The sequence below is a fragment of the Myxocyprinus asiaticus genome, chromosome 46, assembly GCF_019703515.2.
Source record: "Myxocyprinus asiaticus isolate MX2 ecotype Aquarium Trade chromosome 46, UBuf_Myxa_2, whole genome shotgun sequence".
Classification (NCBI taxonomy): domain Eukaryota; kingdom Metazoa; phylum Chordata; class Actinopteri; order Cypriniformes; family Catostomidae; genus Myxocyprinus; species Myxocyprinus asiaticus.
The window spans coordinates 9,396,435-9,405,369 of NC_059389.1; positions in this window are offsets into that span (position 1 = coordinate 9,396,435).

Here is an 8,935-nt window from a genome sequence, read left to right on the forward strand (position 1 = left end):
TCGGCTCTGAATTCTGTACGAAGCAGCCAATGGTTGAATCGTGGGAGGAGCATTGCTGTAAGCGATGACAGCGCATCAAAACAATAAGAAAAATGCAATGAAATTGGACCTTATACATGCTTTTATATACTTAATAGGAAAACAATCACAAAATTGTCAATGCTAAATAATCATCACCAGTAAAATTTGTGGTTGCAACTGAAAAATAGTCCTTAATTTTAAACATGGCTTATTTGATTTATATTATGGATTTAGCATAGCCTACTGATGATTTATTCATAAAACAAATGAAACTCTGTTTGGCAATCTGTAGCACTAAGTTTATTTTTTATTTATCAACGTGTAGCCTACATAAGATTGTGAAGTGAGGAGATTTTCAATGAATTGCCTTAAAGCTCCATCTAGTGGATTTGTTGTATTCACAGCTTTGACAAAGGAAAACGTACCAACACTGTTTACCGCCTGAAAAGATATACAATTAATTAAAATAGTATAAAATTGATAATCATAAATGCATTATATACAAAAAAACTGCATTAGACCCTGCTTCAGTGAACACACTTAATATCTGTTTTGCTTGCATTTACATCTCTGAAATTTTAAAGGGATAGTTCACCCAAAAATGGAAATTCTCTCATCATTTATTCACCCTCATGCCATCCCAGCTGTGTATGACTTTCTTTCTTCTGCAGAAAACAAACTAAGATATTTAGTAGAATATCTCAGCTCTGTAGGTCCTCACAGTGCAAGTGAATGGGTGCCAAAATTTTGACGCTCCAAAAAGCACATAAAGGCAGCATAAAAGTAATCCAAATTACTCCAGTGGTTAAATCCATGTCTTCAGAAGTGATATGATAGATGTGGTGGAAAACAGATTTTTAAGTCAATTTTTGCCAGAAATTCTTCTCCCTACCCAGTAGGGGACAATATTCATGAAGCATGTGAAAGTTAAAGTGGAATTTGACTTCAGGGAGGAGGATTTATCATAAAAAAAAGGACTTAAATATTGATCTATTTCTCACCCACACCTATCATATCACTTCTGAAGGCACTGATTTAACCACTGGAGTCTTATGGATTACTTTTATGCTGCTTTATGCGAATTTTGGAGCTTCAAAATGTTGGCACCCATTGACTTGCATTGTATGGACCTACAGAGCTGAAATATTCTTCTAAAAATCTTCATTTGTGTTCTGCTGAAGAAAGAAAGTCATACACATCCGGGATGGCATAACGATGAGTCAATGAAAGAATGTTCATTGTTGGGTGAACTTCCTTTAACCTGTTGATGTGCATGCCGTATTGTAAAGTTAACAAACAATCATGAATAACATTTACTTATAAGCTAGACCATAATTTTTTACATGTTTGAATTTAAGTACAAATGTAGAATTTATTTAAAATTTTCAAGTTCACACTTACTACTAAGTACTTAATCTTTTTTTGCTACATTTACTTCACCAAAAAAAAAAAAAAAAAAAAAAATGTTCTATGTATGCAAACAGCAAAATAAAATATATTCTAAGTTACTTTTTAGTTTTTTATTCACATCCCATGGTAATGTCTTAAGTGTTCATTTTTGGCGAGCAGATAATCAGTAAACAGTATTTTTGAGTTATTGACAACTCTGTCTGAGATATGTCATTGGCTCGTGGTGTTCTGGGTTTATCACTTGGCCCTGTAAAATTTTAAACTCATGCCTGTGCTGCTGATCTGCGTAAAATATGATAATTCAAGTGGGGACAAGTTCACTTCGATTTGAATTTTAGTATTTATTTTGGGTCAGTGTTGCCTTGAGTCCACTGCCTTACTTCTGGCTTAGTTAAAAGGATGGTAGGAGTTCATTGGTGACCATAATGAACTATGTTCCATCTACGTAACATATGGAGTTTACTGCCTTGGTGATTGTCTCTAAACTTTAAGCGTAGAGAAATGTGCTGATCCTGTTTTGAGGCTGGCAGAGTTTTGAGCACATATGCTGCAGCCATTAAGGGTCTGATCATGAAACTGTAGTACTATAATAAAGCGACAGACTTGTGCTTACTGCAGCTTTTGCTGGGGTAAAAAAAGTTTTTGGACTTGAAAGGCACATGCAATGTGAGACATATCTAATTTCACATGCAGATTAAATGCCATATTACACCAGACAGGGCCAGCTAGCTGTCAAAAGTGTTGCTTAGTAAGGTATCACCAAATAAATAATATTGGTAAACTAAATGAATATTGAATTTTACAGTTTTATATTATTTTTAGCAGTGGCTGTACAACCAACTACCACAGTCTAATTTTTACTGTGTAGGCTATAGACACTGTTGTACAAATTCTGTCATGTTGTTAAATTGAAATAGGTCATAATGGTCCTTAATTGCTTTAAAATGCATACTCTTACAAGAATTTATTATGATAACTATAGTTTGCACAGAAATACCATAATTTCTTATTGTTGCTACAATAAAATTGTGGTAACCTGGTAATAGCCAACAATTTTATAAATAAATAAATTTGACAAAGATTCTGAAAACATCTTATGTTTGATCCCATATTAATTTATGATGATTTAACAGTCATACTTATAACTGTAGTAAGTAATTAATAGGGTATTTGGACTTATGGTTAACACGATCAATTGTTGCAAAGGTGAAACTGGGACTGTATACAAAACAAGGACTATCAAATATGAGATTGTTTGCAACCTTTATTCAAAATAAAGATTGACGTTTTGTTCAGTGGTGTAAAATGTGCAAAAAAAATCTATATTCAAAATTTCGGTAAAATAAATAAATAAATAAATAAATAAAAGATGAATCATCATGGTTGGCATTAAATTTCATGCAAGTCCCTTTTGATTGATGACCCTGATGAGAGGACAGTAATGTAACTCATAATTTTAAACTTTCTACACCACAAATATGTAGCTGGCAACTTAGGGGTCACAGGAGAGCCCTTAGGTTATCCCACTATGACAAATGCTTCCTGAAATAGCAAGATCGTAATTCTGTTGATAACAGAGGAGCATCATAAACTTTATTTCAAGGCCAGCATCGGCTTGGCCTTATATAAATTACACTGCCCATTTTAAGTTTAATTGGTGGACGTGATGCCAAACTGTAAAATCTGACCCATATGACATACCACTTGAGCTCAGAATTTTGCATGAAATGTTCTCTGTGTGGAACAGTTTGTAGAGAGGTTTCCATGCAACAGCGGTTGACTGCATTGGGTTTTAACACCTGATCTTAGGGAGACAGGGCCGGTTCACAGAGGTTTAGTGCAGAGCTTTATTTTTCTCTTGGCCTGCTCTTCTTGTCCATGTAAAAAACACTCGTGGAACATGGAACGTTCGTCTGAAGTCACGCCAGTACCTGATGCCCCGGCACAAGTTGCTGAACCATGGAAGTTTTGCAAATCATCTTTGATCGGAAAGCTAAGACAGCACTTAACCAACTGTAAGTACCCATCTGTCTGTTGTCTGTCTGTCTATCTATCTAATCTCTCTCTCTCTCTCTCTCTCTCTCTCTCTCTCTCTCTCTCTCTCTCTCTCTCTCTCTATAGTATTTTATTTTGTGTTATTTTTAATGTTCATGACTGGATGGGGCCAAATGTGAATATGCCATGGAAAACCCCATATTGATCAACCACTAATGTGAATATTGGTGTCACCAACAAAGGCTATGGCCTGGGAAGAAAGGTTGTAGCTACAGATACTAAATCAACAGAGAGAGAGAGAGAGAGAGAGAGAGAGAGAGAGAGAGAGAGAGAGAGAAAAATTAAATAAATAAAAATAAAACACACACACACACACAATGCATTCATTAATGCATACCACACAACCAGTTAAAAATCATACTCCAGTGTCAATTATGGACACAGTTCGTTATGTAGAATGATGCACGTTGAATCCCTATTTTATGTTCAGCTAGTGTTTGTGTTAGATCGAGAACGAATCTGGTTTTTTGAACGAATCTTTTAAGTGAACAAATCATACTCATTCACTTCCATTGATCTTAACAACACTGTGTTTTAAATGAATAACCACTTATTTGTTGCCATCTACTGAAATGGTGACAGAACCATGGAAATGTGCAGTTGGTGTAACCTATTGTAGTCAGGTTGATGCAGTCATATGAAATAAACATTTTGACTTAACGTTTTTGAATCACATTTTTTAGACTATCTGACAATTTGTTTTTTAAAGGTTTTTTTATTGAAGATCATTTCAACAGAAGAATCGTTGGATTCTTAGGACTACAGTACAGCTGAAAAATGCTCAAGCAACTGTCAAAGTGAGCGCGAGATAAGATAACAATGTTTTATAATGGTGGTGATTTTGATTCATCCCAATGAGTCTTTTGAATCTGTTCACCTAAAGGATTTGTTCATTCCATGGTTCTGTCACCATTTCAGTAGATGGCAGTATGTTAATCGTGTTAAGATCCATTTCCTTCTCAAATTTGGGTTCAGGTGGGGTGGTGGTGGGCTCCTGACTGGGACACGCGCCCCCCTCCAGTGGTACATGAATACAATTTGACAGCTTATCTTTATTTGTGGCCATCCTCTCGGAGCTAATGAACTTGCATTTCTCAGCTGATGATGATCAAGCAAACCAAGCGTCAAATGAGCCCGTTGTGGTTTTGCAGCCCCATATTTAGATGTTTCTAAGCTCTCTGTGAAACTGAATAATGTGCCGAGGACAGGCTATGATCTGGCACCAAGCTGATTTTTCAAAATAAATCTATGAATGTGCTCAACGCTTCAAGCAAGAAAATCTGTTTTCTGTACAAAAAAGTTAACATGATCAGTGTCACAAATTTGCCTACATTTGCTTATTGACAGAAATGGTGCAGAACATAAAAAAATAAAAACAAATCTTCAGAACGTTGTAACATCATACATTTTTTTTTAATTGTTTTTAAAATCCTACAACTTCAATTTGTAAAAAAAAAAAAAAAAAAAAAAATTATAAAACTAAATTTCAAATAAAATAAGTAAAAATACCTTTTTTTTTAATGTGATCTCCGACTTCAACAGAACACTATAAAATCATCGCATATGCTGTACACTTATTGGAAAACCTAAAGTAAAAGGCTGATTTCAACAAGATAAAACTTGCCGTTTATTATGGTTATCAATGGTACTAAAGTCTCCATTTGTTTTTTAGACGTTTGTGCTGTTAATATTCATTTCTTAGCAGCCACAAAAAAAAAAAAAAAAAAAAAAAAAACTTGATTGTTTGCAATTCTTTGCACCCATCCAAAATGTTCTTTGCAATAAGGTAACCTATGATGTTGGTTTGCGGGTAGAGAGTAATTGCCACTGGTCAGTGTGAAAGTGGACCATGCCTGAAAGCTTTTCAAATTGCAGAAGTGAACTGAAATGCAGAAACTAATTTCCCTCTCATGCCATGAGTTCCGTTTTATCATTCATCATCCAGCAAGTGTGAGATGAGAGCTGGAAAACAGTGTTGTAGTACTGGCCGGTGAGAACAGGTTTCTGCCTTTAAATCTCAACTGTGCTTCCAGCATTTGGGATTTGCTTATTTCTTTCCTTTTCCTTCTTCTGAGAGAAAGATTCACATAAATATTACACACAGTATATTTATAAATATTTTACAAATATATACATGTAAAAAAGCAAACATGTAAGTTAACACGTGAACAAAACTAGCAGAAACAAAGAATACCAAAAATGCTTTTAACTGAAATTTAAAGAAGTACTCTGAATTCAATACAAGTCGAGCTCAATTGGCAGCATTTGCGCTCAAAAAAATATTTTTCATCTTCAGTTTGACTGAATCCTACTTGTTCATATTACTCAACAAATGCATGTTACCAGGGGCCTGGGTAGCTCAGTGGTAAAAGATGCTGGCTGCCACCCCTGGAGTTCCCTAGCTCGCTAGTCCGAATCCCAGGGCGTGCTGAGTGACTCCAGCCAGGTCTCCTAAGCAACCAAATTGGCCCGGTTGCAAGGGAGGGTAGAGTCACATGGGGTAACCTCCTCGTGGTCGCTATAATGTGGTTCATTCTCGGTGGGGCACGTGGTGAGTTGAGCGTGGATGCCACGGTGGATGGTGTGAAGCCTCCACACGCATTATGTCTCCGTGGCAACACGCTCAACAAGCCATGTGATAAGATGCGCGGGTTGATGGTCTCAGATGTGGAGGCAACTGGGATTCATCCTCCGCCACCCGGATTGAGGTGAATCACTACGTGACCACGAGGACTTAAAAGCACATTGGGAATTGGGCACCTCAAATTGGGTGAAAAAGGGAAAAAACAAAAAACAAATGCATGTTACCAAATGAACTTAGCAACGAAGTTGTAAACTTGGCTATAACTTTACACAGAAAAGGTTAGTAAGCGATTTTATCACATTAAAGTCATGTTAGCACACATCTTGTGGGTATACTTTTGAAAAAGTGGGTATTTTGATGTTTAAAGACAGGCCCCCATTCACTTCCATTGTAAGTGCCCCACTGTAATCCAGATTTTTCCTTTTTTTAAAGAAAACGAGGGATGAGTTGAAATACATTTTTGTGGTAAGCAACATTATGCCACAAATGCTGTCGATTGAGATTAACTTGTATTGAACCCTGAATATTCCTTTAATTTATATCAAGAACATTAACAGTTTGTTCTTCTAACTTTATTGGATATGTTTAGTTCTAAGAGTGGTGATATTACATAGATATTTCTAGACAGGCTGTCGGCCTGTGTGTTACTATTTTCATTGGCAGAGCAAAAATAAACAAAATCACTGATCATATTGTGTCTAAAATTTAATAACTTACCGCTAACCAGCTTTTGTGCGATAGGCATCTGCCTTTGCCAGAGTGCTAAGGTTTTCTTTCATACAAGAATGTGCACAATATAAAAGCCCTCTTACCATATTGTGTATCTATTTGCTTGTGCCTATTCTTATCCTTTCCCCGTACTATCACAGTTAAAGTGAAGAACCTTAATTAAAGTAAATGAAACTCAGTTTGAACTCAGTGGCTGTGAATCTGAGACCCAGTCTTGGCATTCCCTGCGAGTCTCTATAACTCAACATGTCCTGTCTGCATATATCTCCTCTGATTACCTCAGATGTTAATTATCCTGCTTATACTGATCAGTGCTTTCAAAAAGTCTTAACTGACCTGGTTGTGAAATAATCCAGCTGTGAATTAGTGCTTAATACACATTCACAGTGTTTTACATTTATGCTAATGCAACATACTATCATGTAGGTCAAGTGTGTCTGCTGTAAGCTATCATCACTGTTAAGAACTGTCATGAAAGTATGAGGGGCTTGCTGCAGTCTGACCACAAGAGGGGGATCACAAACCATCTATTGTACAAAAACATGTTGTAAACATCACCATGTCTTGTGGCAAGAAATCAAAGAATATCATATTTATTTGAACTATGTACATGTAGCCAAACTCTATGTAAAGTTCACTTGCTGAATGGTTGAAATACAGCTACACTGCTCACTGCACAGTATACACACTGTATACTGCCTAGTATTTTTTAATAAAAGTATCTGAAACAGTATACAGTGTATACTGCATTGTACTCAGTAAGCAGTATGCACTAGCTAGCCAACACTATTATTAGTACTTATGTAGAATTTCTAGTGATTATTATTATCACTTTGACTAGTATTCTGACACTTCAGCAATGTGAGCTTGCTGTAGTGACAGAAAATGTATGCATGTGCTATGTTTACACGCACACTAATTCGCTGATAACTACCAAAAATCAGCTTCTTTGAAAAATCTGACAATGCAAGAAAACCACATTTGAGACTTGAAATCATTGGGTTATTCTCTGCTTTGGACATCAAAATGTAAACAAGCATGTGCACAACACTTGCACACATTGGCTAAGCCGGTAAGAGTGTCGTAAAGATGTTTACATGCAATGCAAAATTGAGGTAATGGGCAAAAATCTACCTGTGTCGATGTGTTTTTTCTTGAACCATTTATTGCCATACCCTGATAAAAGAACACAGTTTAAGGCCACGTCCAAACGGATATATTTTAGTTTGAAAATGTCATTTTGTCACGTTTACGCCTCTCATCCACATTGAACGCTGTTTCCTTCACCGAAAACGCAGCGTTTTGTAAAAACTCTCCATTATAGCATTATATTGAAAACAATGCCGTTAGGACACCTAAAACAGCGTTTTCAAATGAAAACGGATCAGTGAGCATGTTTACATGCACCAATATGCTAATAAATGGGTCAATGTTGTGACGTTCCTCTTTTGTTGTTGTCCAGATTTAATAAATGACACTGTGTAACAAATTATATTTTATTTTATTTATTTTTTTCCTGGGTAGTAAGTGTTACTTCCTAATTGCTTATGACTCAAAAGTATAGAAAATGGCTATTATTCCCCACAAACTTTGCTTTTGTGACAGGACAGTGATATTTTGAAATTTAACTATTTCCAATGAGAAAACGCGTGAATTTGTGTCTTTTCGTTCACATAAAGTCAGAAAAAAACAACATATGAATCCAAATGAACATGTATTTATACTAAAGTAATATTCAAAGCCGTAATGTCCATAATGGTAACAAGTACCCGTCTCTTCCCCTGGCTCACTCGGTTCACCTCAAAGAGGATTACAACAGCATCAAGACCTTTCTGGACGCCTTGAAGTATGATGAGTACGGCTGGGAGGTCATAGGAGACTTCAAAATGGTGGCATACCTGATGGGTCTCCAAGGCGGTTTTACCAAGTTTCCCTGCTATCGCTGCCTTTGGGACAGCAGGGACATCAAGGCACACTATCATAGGCGGGACTGGACACAGCGGACCGAGTTCTCTGTGGGGAGGAACAACGTCAAGTGGGAGCCACTGGTGGACCCCCGGAAGGTACTGATTCCACCACTGCACATCAAATTGGGCCTTATGAAACAATTTGTCAGAGCTCTAGATAAGGAGTCGA